This window comes from Camelus dromedarius, chromosome X (genome assembly GCF_036321535.1).
Source record: "Camelus dromedarius isolate mCamDro1 chromosome X, mCamDro1.pat, whole genome shotgun sequence".
NCBI lineage: Eukaryota > Metazoa > Chordata > Mammalia > Artiodactyla > Camelidae > Camelus > Camelus dromedarius.
In genome coordinates, this window is record NC_087472.1 from 36,664,890 (window position 1) to 36,680,077 (window position 15,188).

Here is a 15,188-nt window from a genome sequence, read left to right on the forward strand (position 1 = left end):
GAGGTAGACTGTGGATTCAAATCCTGGCTCCGCCACTTTCTAGTTTTGCAGACTTGGGAAGGTTATGTAACTATTCTGTGTTTCCATCTTAACAACTGTAAAATGAACACAATCAAAATAATAGCAAATAGAAAGACTGTGAGGAATAAAGGTAATAATCCAGGAAAACTTCTTAGAATGATGCCTGAGTACATAATAAGCACCCACTAAATATTAGCTAGCATTAGTTATTGTTACCTTTATTATCTTACACAAGAGTCAGCAAACTTTTTCTTCTGCGAAGGGCCGGACAGTAAATACTTCAGGCTTTGGAGGCCAAGAGCAAATTCAAGGATAATATGTAGGTGTTTATATCATAAGAAAGTAAAAGAATTTCCACAAATTTTTATTGGAAAAAATTCCAAATGCAATAATGATTGGATATACATTTTGATAATATAAACCTACTAATGAGAAAAATGGTTATCTTTTTTTTTGGAGTAACATTTCACTTAATTGGGTTTTAGAGTTAGCATTACCTACCATTAAATCAATTGCAAATATTTATCTGTAGAAACGATTCTTAGCTTGTGGGACAGATGAAAACAAAGACTGGCTTGATTTTGGCCCATGAGCTATAGTTTGCTGACCCTGGATATTATACAACCTCATTGACAGAGAGTTTTTTACCTACCTGGAGGATATCCTAATGTACCCCCGTGAGCTGACCTTGAAAGAACCCCAAGTCAGGGCAGTTCTGAGCCATCTGAAGTAGCCCCATCTCTGGGAAGACCTTGAAAAGCTCAAAAATAGCTTTTTTGACCAAAGGGTTGGCCACCCAAGTTGTCTACATAGTGCCTGACAAAGTGCCAGTCATGCCAGATTGGGACTCCCAGATCAATCAAAGTGGTCTATTGATACCTGATGTTTGTAGAATATCATTGCTGCCTTCCACCCCATTTTACCGCACTCACTGACTTCCAGATTAACCTTTGCAAGAGAGAAAAGGGTTTACCTGGTTCTCATCATGGTCCTAGTTTTCTAGCAACTGGAGCCACTTTTCATCTCTGGCCTCCTAGGCATAGACAGCCCTACAACATCCAAACCAATACCATAAAAACCAAAAATCGATGCCTGTCTAACTTAAGAGAAACGTGGCTGCTAAGCATACACTCTACCACTGAAACTCCTCACTATAACCTCCTCCTGAATAAACTTCTTGAAAGACACAAACTATCAAAGCTGAGAGAGCTTTGAGAGAAAAAGAAATAACCTGAATAGCCATACATCTATTAAAGAAATTGAACTGAGGTTAAAATCAGTCCCGTAAATATATCTCCAGGCCCAGATGACTTCACTTCTACCAAATATTTCAAGAAGAAACAATACTAAATCAACTACAAATTTTCTTCAAGAAAATTGAAGAGGAAGGGTTATTTCCCAACTTATTCTATGAGGCCAGAATTACCCTGATACCAAAACCAGAAAAAGACACTGCAAAAAACGAAAACTACCAACCACTATTCCTCATGAGTATAGATGGAAAAATGTCTTTTAAAAAAGTTTACAAATCAAATCCAACTATATATTAGAAGTATAAACATCATTTATACTTATTCTCTCCAAGTGAGACTTATTCCATGAATGCAGGGTTGGTTTAAATGTAATTCACTGTATTAACAAACTAAAGAAGAAAAACCACATGATTATCTCAATAGATGAAGAAAAAGCACTTGATGAAACCCAACATCCAATCCTGATTAAAAAAAAAAAAAACTCTCAGTAAAACTAGGAATGGAAGTGAAATTCCTCAACCTGATAACTGCATCTGAGAAATACTTGTATATGACATCATATATAATGATGAAAGACTGAATGTTATTCCCATTAGATCAAAAACAAGGCAAGGATGTCTGCTTTCACCACTTCTATTCAACAATGTACTGGAGCTTCTGGATAGTGCAATTTGGCAAGAAAAAGATATAAAGGGTATCCATATTGGACAGTGAGAGTAATAAAGCTGTCTTTATTTACAGATGATGTGATTATCTATTTAGAAAATTTGATTAAATCTATAAAAAAGCTATTAGAACTAAATGAGTTTATCAGTGTTGCCAGAGAATCAAGAGGCAGAAATCAAGTAAATCAATCAGTAATTGTAAATTCAGAAGATATATTTATAGTAGCACAAAAATATGAAAAAGAGATAAATCTACTAGAAGATATGAAAGAACTGTACACTTAAAACTACAAATAGCTGTGGAGCAAAATGAAAGATGACTTAATTAAATGGAGAAATATACCTTCTCCATTGGTGAATTCTCAATATTGTTGAGATATCAAGTTTTCCTAGATTGATTTATATATTAAATGCAATTCCAATCAAAATCCCAAGAAGCTTTTTTAAAAATAGAAATTGACAAGCTGATTATAAAATTCATATAGAAATCCAAAGGACCTGGTATAGCCAAAATAACTTTAAAAAAGAAAAATGTTAGAGGGCTAACCCTAAATGATTATAGGACTTATTACTAAGCTACAGTAAACAAAATGGTGTGGTATTGGCATAAAGGAAAATTGAAGAAATAAACAGAATGGAGAGTCCAAATATAGACCTACACATACACTATGGATAGCCGATTTTTTTTTTACAAGAGTGCAAAGGCAGTGCAATAGGGAAAGGATAGTCTTTGCAACAAATGGTGCTGAAATAATTGGATATTCATATGTAAAACATGAACTTCAAACCATATACAAAAATTAAAAGTGGATAACAAATCTAAATGTAAAATCTAAATCTATAAGGTTAATAAAAGAAAACATAGGAGAAAAATCTTTGTGACCCTGGTTTAGGGAAGGAATTTTTGGATACAACAACAAAGACATGATCCATAATAGAATAAATTGAAAAATTAATCTTCTACAAAAGTTAAGGCTTCTGCTTTTCAAAAAACATTCCTAAGAGAATGAGAAAAAATATCTTTGTAAATCACATATCTGAGAAGTGACTTGCATCCAGAATATATAAAGAACTATCAAATCTCAATATACAAAACCAAACAACTCAAAAAATAGACAATGGGTGAGGAGAAATTTATATGTATAAGCTGTTTGTTGGTATGTAGTTTGATATAGCCCATTTGGAGGCCAGTTTGGTAGAATAAAAAAAAATTAAATGTACTTTATTCTTCAATACAACATGTCCTTTAGAAGTACTATATTTTTCTAGACACTTTCTTTTCATGTATACAAATAAGCAAGCATGTACACAGATGTTATTGAAATGCTGTTTATGATAGCAAAAAATTAGATACAATCTAAGTGTCCAGCAATAGAAGAATGGTGAATAAACTATGATTCATCCATCAACTACATTACACTGAATATAGCATGTAAAATGAATGAGGTAGAGCTATGTGTCCTGACACAAGAAGAATTGAACTCCATTGGTACATGAAGAAAGCAAGTTGCAGAACAAATGCACAATGTTATACTAAAACAAAATAAAACCATATATTTGTATATGTACACATAGGTATGAAAACTTATTTAAATGATCTGGAGTGATACATACCAGACTTCCTATGAAAAGGAGGGGAAGGAGGACACAGATGATTGTGAAGGGGGTCTTTATCTGCTACATATTTTTATAACAGGTTTATGGAGATATAGTTCACATAAAATAAACTTCACACATTTAAGTGTGTGATTTAGTCGTTTTCAGTATATCCACAGAGTTGTGCAACCATCACCACAGTCAATTTTAGAACATTATCATTACCTCAAAAAGAAACTCTTTACCTATTAGCAATCACTCCTCATTTCCCAACTCAACCCTGCTCCCATGCCCAGCCCTAGGCAACCACCAATTTACTTTCTGTCTCAATGACTTTGACTATTCAGAACATTTCATAAAAATAGAATCATACAAGATAGCATAATATTTTCAAGGTTCATCCATGTATTAGTGTATCACTTCTTTTTATTGCTGAATAATATTCCATTGTGTGGCTATACCACATTTTATTTATCCATTTATCAGTTGGTATTGTTGTTTTCACTTTTTAGCTATCATGAATAAAGTTACTACAAATATGCACATACAAATTTTTGTACATCTGCTATGTATTTTAATTTTTTTCCAATGAGAATATATTCATGTATTATTTGTGTAAAAATTAAACATGTAAGAATGTGTTACACATATTGTACATAATTCTGTGAGGTAAGGACTGTTATTATCTGCATTTTACAGGTGAGGAAACTAGACTTAGGAAGTTTAAGTGGCTCATCCAAAATCACAGCTAATAAAGGAGAAAGCAGAGATTCAAACTGCTCTCTGGCTCCAAAGCCCATTCCCCTAATCATTATTCAACACTGCCAGTTGTGATGGCCTTTTGGTAAAGGTATCTACACTACACTACAACTAAGATAGTATTATGATCATGAAACAGAAAGTAGAATTTTGATCAAACCCACAGCAATGGTATCAAGGGTGTGTTTGAGAGTTGGTAATGAGTATATTAGTCTGTTGGTCTTTCCAGATCTATTCCTTTTTTTTAAATCGAAGTATAGTCAATTAACAATGTTGTGTTAGTTTCTGGTATATAGCTTAGTGATTCAATTATACATATATATTCCTTTTCATATTCTTTTTCCATGTAAGTTATTGTAAGATATTAAATATATTTTCCTGTATTATACAGTAGGACCTTGATGTTTATTTTACGTATAGTAGTTAGTATCTACAAATCCTGAACTCCCAATTTATCACCCCTCACCCGCTTTCCTCCCTTAATAACCATAAGTTTGTCTGTGAGTCTGTGTTTGGTGAATAAGTTCATTTGTCTCCTCTTTTTTTTTTTTTTTTAGATTCCACTAGAAGTGATATCATATGTTATTTTTCTTTCTCTTTCTGGCTTACTTCACTTAGTATGATAATCTCTGGGTCCATCCATGTTGCTGCAAATGGCATTATTTCATTCTTTTTTTATGGCTGAATAGTTATTCAATTACGTATGTATAACACAACTTCTTTATCCAATCATCTGTCGATGGATCAGAGTGTAAATTCTCCAAGTGCTGATGGCAGATAAGGGGACATCATAAGTCCTTGCATTCAAGGTTTTGAATAGGGCACTGTGGCAGAGTCAGTGCTCCTACCAGGACATATTACCAGCAAATAGTTAGTACAGACCCCTCTGTCTGCTTTGCATTAACCGGTCCGTCACCAGTGCTCCTGCATAAGGATATCTGTCTGTTGTCTGTTTCACTTGCCTCAATTAGGTGCAACTGACAATAATGACAGTAAAACTCTCAGATCAGAGGTTCTCTTAGGGTGAAGTCTTGGCTGCACCCAGACTTACATGACTGGGTATCTACTCAATGGGACAGAGCGGCTATGAAAAGTCTGTCTTTTCTAGAACAATGCCATTTCATCTGGCAAAATTGAGCATCAGATTTTGTTTCAGTGGCATCATAATGCACAGGTTGCACTGTATCATTATAGGTGCAGAGAAACCATGCCTCAAAGGCAGCTCTAATTGCCAGCATTTCCTCTTCCTACACCAAGTAGTTAATGGCAACTAGGGCCATTTTTCTGTAAGAGAGAGGCACACAGTTAGAAGTACTTGGGCTGTGATTTTCTTGTATTAGGATCAATCTGCCTCAATACTAGAAGTGTTAGTTTAAATTGTGTAAGGACAGATTGGCTCAGGTTAGTCCAAGTTCAAGGCAGAAAGTTTTTTAAACTACTTTACTGAGGTATAACAGATATAAAATATACTGCACAAACTTGAAATAATTACCATTTCTTTCCTTGTTTTTCCTTAATCTATCTTTTTTCTTGTCTCACTGCACTTGCTGGAACCTCCACTGACTGAACAGGGAGGCATCTTTGTCTTGTTTCTGTTATTACAGGAAATACTTTCAGCATTTCCCCAGTATGATGTCTGCTATACTTATTGGCATAGATGCCCTTTATTAGGTATAGGAAGAACCTTTCTATTCCTAATTAGCTAAGGGACTTTTAAAATCATGAATAAATGCTAAATATTATTGAATGTGTTTTCCATATTGGTAAAAATGATCATTATTTTTCCTCTTTATCTGCTAATATGATGAGATATGTTAATTAATGCTTCAAACCAACCTTGCATTCCTGGTATAGACCCACCTTGCATTCCTGGTATAGACCCAACTTGGTAACTATTCATCATCTTTTTATACATTGCTAAATTTAGTTTGCTAATTTTTAAATATTTATAACCATGAGTGAGACTGACTTGTAACATTCCTTTCTATATATAGTCTTGGTCAGATTTTGTTACCAAATAATTTGGGGAGTGTTACTAACTTTCTTTCCTCTGGAAAAATTTGGATAATATTGAATGATAGTTTTCTTGAAAGGTTAGTAGAGCTAGCCTATCTGGCGTTTTATTTGTGGGCACAATTTTATGTACTGATTCATTTTCTTTAGTGGTTACAGGACTCTTTGAATTCTCTATTTCTTAAGTCATTTTTACTAAAATGTATTCTTCTAAGAATATATCTATTTTTAAATCCACATTTTCAAATATATTGATATGAATTTCTTTATATTATATTATTGGTTTCTGTTTAACCTCTGGTTCCCACTTTTTAAATTCCAAAATATATATTTGCATTATCTGTCTTTTTTCCCCCTTGGTTAATCTTGCCAGAGGTTTTTGCATTTTATTAGTCTTTTCAAAGAAATAATTCTTGCTTTTGTTGATACTGCTATGTATTTGTTTTATATTTCATTGATTCTTACTTATATCCTTATTATTTTCTTCCTTCTGCTTTCCTGAGGATTAGTCTGATAGTCTTTCTCTAATTTCTTAAATTAAATGTCTAACTGATTAGTTCTGAGCCTTCTTTTTTTCTAGTGAAAGCTTTTAAGTCTATTAATTTCCTTCTAAATGTCATTTTAGCTCATCTCACAAATTTTGATATGCAGTATTTTCATTATTTTTCACATCCAAGTATTCAGCTCCATGTCTAATTTTCATTATAAATTTTCTTTTACCTATAAGTTGTCTAATATTATGTTTTAAATTTCCAAACAAATTAATTTTTTTCTAGTTATTTTTATATTGCTTTATAACTTAATTGTATTGTAACTAGAGAAGTTGGTCTGGTACAACACCAAATCTTTAAAATTTGTTGAAATTAGCATGTGGTCAATTTTTGTATGTACTCCTAATGTACTTGGAAGTAATGTATATTCTCTAATTGTTTGCTGAAATTTTCTAAATATGTATCTATTATATCAGTTTGCTAATTATGCTGTTCAAGTCTTTTACATCTTTACTAGGGTTTTTTTTTTTTTTTCTGCTTGACGTATCAGTTACTAAAAAAGATGTGTCAAAATCTCCCACTATGGTAGTGGGCTTAGCAATTTCTCCTTGTAGACCTGTCAATTATTGTTTTGAAAAAAACTTCACCCATGTTAATAAGCAATTACACATTTAGAAACGTTATATCCTCCTGCTTGAATTTACTTTTTTCATTAAGTGACTCTTTTCATCTCTAGTAATGATTTTGCCTTACATTTAAAAATATTATATTAAATAGCTACTTCATATTTCTTTTGGTCAGCTTTTGCCCAGTAATATTTTTTCATCTTTTGAAATATAGTCTTTCTATGTCTTTACATTGAAGTATAAATGAAAGTATTTCTCTTATAAACAGTATTTAACTGGGATTTATTTTTTTATTCATTCTGACAACCCTTGATATTTTAATTGAGTACTTTAACCAATTTATATTTAGAGTGACTACTTAGATATTTGTATTTATTCTTATCTCCTTATTATGTGATTTTTATTTGTCCTTTTTAGTGTTTCATTTCCCTCCTCCTCTTTCCTTGGCTTCTTTTGAATTAAGCATTTTTTTCTTTTGTATTCCATTTTTCTCTCTACCAATTTGAAAGTTATATATTTCATATCTATACTTTTGTTGTTTACTCTTACCATTTTAACATGTATGCTTTAAATAGTCTAAAATTAATACTTTTCCATTTCCTTTATAATGTAACTTTCAAAGGGCCATATACATTATCCACACTCACTATATTTTGCCTCCAGCATCAATATCTGAGAAGCATGGATTATGTGGCACTCTTCCCAAAGCTTTCTATCTTTCCCAATTTTGCAAGGAAACATGTATTTAAAAAATTGTTATCAATTTTTTATATCAAGAAATTGGGTCCTGAAACAAAGAACTTGTCCATAGAAATAAGTCATCTAATCAGGAAGAGAAACCAGGCCTTCTGACTATTTTTCCAATTATGGAATTTAGGAGATTGTCTCGGGAAACTTTTTTTTGTCACACTTACTTTTAAAAAAATTTGATATAAATTGCCACCTTGCCCTCCAGAAAAGTTAGACTAATCTGTATATAGCAGTAGTTGATATCCAAGATCAATCCAATGCTGAGTTCCTTCCAGTTTTTAGAGGACCGAGATCATGTCTTTTTTTTTAATGCTTGTATTATAGAAAATTTCAAACACATATAGGAGTAGAGAAACTAGTTAATAAATCTTGTGACAACTTTTTAATCCCAAGTAACCGTCAACAGCATAGATAGGAAACATGGCAATAAAACAGAGGAAAGCAAGACTAAATAGTGGTAAGTTTTATGTTCTATTTTTTTAAAGGTCAGATTCTTTTAAATCCTTTCTGTGTTTTGAGATTATAGTAAAACCTTAATTAACAGGACCCCAACAAACTGGAAACTTTCACTAACTAAAAACTTTCCTGGTACCCTGTTTTGAGTAGAGGCTCATTATAATATGTTCATAACAAGGATTTATTCTAAAAATGCAAGATTCATGGAATGACTCCTAAGCAGCCAATGGACCAAAGAAGAAATCAATGAGAAATTAGAAAATATCTTGAGACAAATGAAAAAGAAAACACAACATACCAAAACTTACGGGATGCAGCAAAAGCAGTAGTAAAAGGGAAGTTTTAGCAATAGTGCCCACATTAAAAAAGAACTCAAGCAACTTAACTTTACACCTCAAGGAACTAAAAAAATAAGACAAACTTAGCCAGAAGTTAACAGAAAGAAGGAAATAATAAAGGTCAGGACAGAAATATACAAAATAAAGAATAGAAACACAATAGGAAAAAAAAATCAATGAAACTAAGAGTTTTTTAAAAGATAGACAAAATTGATAAACTTTTAGCTAGACTAACAAAAAAAAAAGAGAAAACCCAAATAAAATTAGAAATGAAAGAAGAGACTAACAATGCCACATAAAAAATATCATAAGAGACTACTGAAACCAATTATACACCAATGAATTGAATAACCTAGAAGAAATGGATAAATTTCTAGAAATATATAACCCACCAAGGCTGAATTATGAAAAGATAGAAAATCTGAATAGACTTCTAACTAGTAAGGAGATTCAATCAGTAACTGAAAATCTCCCAACAAAGAAAAGCCCAGGACCAGATGGCTTTACAGGTGAATTCTATGAAACATTTAAAGGAGAATTAATGCCAATTCTTCTCAAACTCTTCCCAAAATTGAAGAGGAGGAAACATTTCCAAATTCACTTTATGAGGCCAGTATTACCCTTATATCAAAGCCAGACAAACCACAAGAAAAGAAGATGACAGGCCAATATCCCTGACGAACATACATGCAAAAATCCTCAACAAAATACTAGCAAATCAGAATCAATAGCACAGTAAAAGGATTACAGGGATTTATTCCTGAGATACAAGGATGGTTCAATATATAACAATCAATTCATGTGAGGCACCACAATAACAGAATGAAAGATAAAATAACCCAATCATCTCAACAGATGAAGAAAAAGCATTTAACAAAATTCAACATCCTTTCATAATAATAATAATAATAAAAACCTCTCAACACACCAGGAATAGAAGGAAATTACCTTGATCAGAGGGTACAAAGTTTCAGTTTTGCAGGATGAATAAGTTCTGGGGATCTAATGGTACAGCATGGTGACTGTAAATAATACTGTACTGTATACTTGAAATTTGCTAGAGTAGATCTTATGCATTCTCACCACACACACAAGGAAAGATAACTATATGAGGTGATGGATGTATCAGTTAGCTTGATTGTGGTAGTCATTTCACAGTGTATGCATATATCAAGACATCACGTTGTATACCTTAAATATATACAATTTTGTTTTTTGATTATAACTTAATAAAGCTGGGGAAAAGAAGGAAATCATCTCAACATAATAAAGGCCATATACAAAATGCCCATAGCTAATATCATACTCAGTGGTGAAAAACCGAAGGCTTTTCTTCTAAAATCAGGAACGTGGCAAGGATGCCCACTCTCGCCACTTTTGTTTGACATAGTACTGGCAGTCCCAGCCAGAGTAATTAGACAAAAAAAGGCATCCAAATAGGAAAGGAAGCAGTAAAATTATTTCTTTGCAGATGACATGGTCCTATATGTAGAAAACCCTAAAGACTCCCCGCTAAAACTGTTAGAACTAATAAATGAATTCAGTGAAGCTGCAGGATACAAAATCAAGATACACAAATCATTTGCATTTCTATACACTAACAATGAACTATTCAAAAAGGAATTTAAGAAAGCAATACCCTCTACAACTTCAAAACTAATAAAATGCTCAGGAATAAATGTAACCAAAGAGGTCAAAGGCTGGTACATTGAAAACTACAAAATATTGATGAAAGAAATATAAAAAGACACAAATAAATGGAAGGACATCTCATATTCACAGATTAAAAAGACTTCGTATTGTTAAAATGTCCAGATAACCCAACGTGGCCTACAGATTCAATGCAATCCTTACCAGTACCCCAGTGGGTGCCAATATCCAGAGAGTAGCATGGTGGTTGCCAGGGACTGGGCAGAGGGGAAATGAGGAGGTGCTATTTAAAGGGTATAAAGTTTCAGTTATGCAAGATGACTCAGTTCCAGAGATCTGCTGTACAACATTGTGCCTATAGTTCGTGATATCGTATTGTACACTTACACATTTGTTAAAAGGATAGATCTCATGTTGAATGTCCTTGCCACAACTAAAAAAAAAAGATTCTGGGAGTGACCTGGACTCTGTACACCCTCAGCCTAATCTTATACCTCTAATATCATTTCCAGTTTCAGGTGCCTGGAATCACATAGACCATTCATTCTACATGTCAGTCTCATTTGAAATAGCTATTAGGAAAAAATGACTTGTAAGGAGAAAGCTAAAGGAAGCAAGAAAGAGGACTGCACTTTCATTTTTTGGTCTCAATGTTTATTTCCATGCCATCCCTATGTTCCTGGAATAAAATCTCAAATATCAGTTCTAAGCAATTGTTCCTGGTTTTCTTCCCAGCGGATGGAGTAGTAGTACAGTGTAGTGGAAAGAGCTCTGTGCTTGGAATTCAAGTCCTGGCTCTCCTTTGGAGCTAAGCGGGGTCTTGGAAGAGTCACTTAACCTTTTTGAGCCTTGGTTTAATCACTTGTGAAACAAAAGGGTTGGACTGGAAAGAATAACTAATGCCTCTTACTGTGCTGCGTTTCTGTTACAATGTGAATGTAAGTTTCTGAGGTCTGGTCTTATCCATAGAGAATCTCATCTCTAAATGACTTGAGGGCACCCAAGGGATATTTACCACCCAGAATGCCTGAACTTCAACCGTTAATGATCCATTTCATTGGGTTTAGCGTTGTTTCCTCCTGCTAGTCTTCCTTTTGAGAAGAGAAACATGTAAAGGCACTTCATTATAAATGACTAAATCAGGTCACTTTGTCCTGGTTGGGAAAGGCAGGGATTTTGATGTCCAGAGATTTTTAAGTGGGAAGAAAAATGTGCAACACAGAGAGACTGAAAGGGTGTCTGAGACAGATTTCACCTCCTTCACAATTTTTCTGCAGCTTGGCTCTGAGCATTGTTATGACTCAACCTCTCTGTGCTTGGCAATGCTCAAACAAGAATAATCTCTATTTGGTACCAAATCAGAACAGGGAGTCCCTGGCTAATTCAGGGACTAATTCAGATTCAGGTATTTCTGAAAGATTCTGAATGGAGTTTTTATTACGTCTTTTGATAAGCAGGAACTTGTTTAGAAGAGCCCAAACATCCCTTTGAGTGAACCATGTACATTTTTACAAAACCGTTAACAGGCATATACTCCCAATCTATCACAACAACCATGCATAGCAAGACTCTGGTCACAATACCCTGACCAATCCTAGATGCCCTTTCTTAATCATCCTCTTCTGATCCTGTTCTCTTCTTAGTTCCATGCTTGTCCTCAGTAGTTGCAGAAAATCCCTCCTCTCTAACTGTTCATCACACCTATCTCCTATCATCAGCATTTGGTCTCTTCTGTCCTGGAGAAAAGCAATCTCTTCCTCTGCATTCTCTCAATGTACCACTAGTAACAAAGGATTTCTGCTTCTAATGAAGAAAGACCCATTCAGGTAGTTGTTGCTTTTCTTCTCTCTAATAAGAATACCTATCATTATGGAGACTTGCTATGTCTCAGGCACTTGTATCACTGCATATCGTTCTCAGACTTCTCTACCTATTTTACAAGTGGATCATTGATATTGAGTCATTCATCCAGATTTTCCAACTAGGGATGTCTGGCTCCAGAGTGGAGTTTTTGCCCACTGCACTAGCCTGCCTCTTTTCCTTGATATCCATCTGCACATTCTTGGGACTGTCTAGGCTGCTGTGTGGGAGACAGTTTTCCTCCCCGGTGGCAAACAATGATTCATGCTCATGACTTAGAGGACAAAGATCTAGCTCTTGGGGGAAATACTTCCAAGATTATTACCCCAGGAAATTCAAATAGACTCTCTTTCTATTGTGCTTTCTGTACCCTCATTTCAAATTATTCTTATAGTAGCTGGTAGCAGAATCAAAGGAATAGTTATGTCTGCCAATTGGGGCTGAGGTCCAAAAGTTGTTAACTCTTTACTGCCTACTAATTTGTGAGTTGCACCTGAATGTATCGACCTAACTGAAGTACTGTTTTCAAAATCTCGTTTTAGTTAATAATTTCAATTTAGCGAAGGCACTAAACTGTTACTCTCCAACGTGGAGATCAATAGATGCGTCTGAAATTTCTTTCCAAGGTGTCAACTAAAAATGAATTTTGCCTTAGGAGCCCGAAGACCTGAGTCTCAATTCTGAATCTGCCACTTATTAGGCTATAATGTTAGACAAGTCCACTTAATCTTGCTTTAATCTATTTCCTCATCTGTAAAATACAAATAATGATATTTTCCTTGCCTAATTCACAGAGATGATATGGTAGGGATTCCATTATTAGGAAGTGCTGTGTAAATTCCAAAGTGCTCTATAAGCATAAGCCATTAGGCAGGATGAGGGAGGTACTCAAAAGGTCACGAATAGGAAGGAGACTTTCAGCAGGGCTCCCAGGAAGGGGTTCACTAAGGATTCAATCAAATGGAAGAACTGTGCCTCTCACAATTGATTTCCTCTTATCTTAACTTCAGGGGTGCAGATCCAAACTGAGTCTCCAGCTGGATCCAAGATGATCTTCAACGCTCTGATTCTCAACTAAATTAAGCACCCCACTCCTAGAGGGGGAGTGGCATGAGGATTAAGTGGCACCTTTACACCAGTGAAGCCAGGGATCTGGATAATACTCGCTAGGTAAGCAGAATAAAAAGCCACCTTGATTACAAGCACGGAGATTTTGCAGTGAAATGAGAGACAGGAGAAAAGGCGGAAAGTAGATCCTATATGAAGTTATGGACACCTCAACTCGTGAAAGTAAATCCCAAGTTAGAACAGAAATTGCCTTCTGGATAGTCCAGACAGAACTGAGCATCATGTGAGCGCTCACTCAATACAGTGTCATAGTGATGGTGACTGTCCTTGGTCTCTTGGTTTCTTTCTATTCTCCTTTGCTATAGGCTTTCCAAAGATACATGTGAATGCAATTCACCAGTGCTCAGAAAGAAGACTGAAGGTAGGGGTGTGGACATTAATGGCAGGCCTGGAGCCCTAGTACTGAACCCCTTTTGCCCCATCTCCCTCCCTCACCCTCAACCCCCATCCCCTGGCCGGTACAGGCAAGCTTGGGAGACTAAAAAGGTTTCACTTCCGCCTGGCTGCAGGAACCACAAGTTCCAGACTAGGTCGGAATTGGAATAATCAGTCAAAACACACCCAAATGCTCTTACACACCCAGACGCGCGCGCATCCCCGGGCCATGGGGCGCACGTGAGCCCACGCCCCGTGCACCCAGCCCTGCCCCTCTCAAGAGCATCCTCCGCAGCTGCCACAGAAGCAGCCGCCGCCACCGCCTCCTCCTCTTCCTCCTCCTCCTACCGCCGCCGCCGCCGCCGCCGCCGCTGCGTCTCTATCCCCTCTCGTCCTCCTTCCTCTCCCAGTTCCTGCTCCTCCTCCCATCCCCGGCGCTTGCTGCCCGGCGGCGAAGGGCAGAACCCTGCAGCAGCTTCCCCTCCGCTCCGGCCAGGAAGGGGCTGGAACAGGTCTGTGTCGTGGGCGCTTTGTTGCGGGCTATTGGAGCGCCAGTGGCCCCAAGAGACTCTGGGAGGGCAGGGGGCTGACGGGAGGGTAGATTATTTTTCAGTTTTTGGTCTTTTTCTGTGAATAGATGGGGTGCGATGGGCTGGGAAGGCAGCTCGGTCCCTTTGCCTGTTCGCCGTCCCTCTCGCTTCATGGCGAGAGAGCTCTGAAGCCGCCCGGACTCCTGCCCCCGCCCACCCCTAAAGCTCTCTTTCTCTGCGCCCCCACTCCCCGCATCCACTTCCCAGAGCTGAGCTTTCTCTTGTTCTGGGAGCTGATGGATGGGGGCGGGGAGAGATGGATGGAGTCGATCGAGCTGGGCACCTGGGTGCATGGGGCTTTGTTAACATACAACAAAACCGGCTGCAGTCTGCCGGTAGAGTGGGGGTGTGGGCCGAGCAAACCAGAGAAATGAAGGCTTGTGAGGGGGCACTCCCCGTGTGTAGCTGGGCACCCAGGAATGCAGATGTGGGAGATGGTAAGGGTTTTGTGTGGGATTCAGTGAGTGTGAGTTGGAGTGTGTGTGTGTGTGTGTGTGTGTGTGTGTGTGTGTGTGTGTGTGTGTGTGTGTGTGTGTCTGCGCCATGGGGCTGGGCCACTCCTGGCATTACATGTCCTTGGGTATCATCCCATGCCAAGCCAGATTGCAGTAACACGC

General features: G+C 36.6%; 1 protein-coding gene across 1 annotated transcript in view; it reads left to right on the plus strand.

Annotated features, from left to right (window-relative positions):
* The first annotated feature begins 14,357 nt into the window (after window positions 1-14,357).
* Window positions 14,358-15,188, plus strand: part of PAK3 (p21 (RAC1) activated kinase 3) — a 240,316-nt gene continuing 239,485 nt past the window's right edge. The window contains exon 1 of the mRNA XM_031445108.2: window positions 14,358-14,493. The gene's annotated coding sequence lies outside the window, so the exon portion shown is untranslated. The remainder of the gene's footprint in view (window positions 14,494-15,188) is intronic.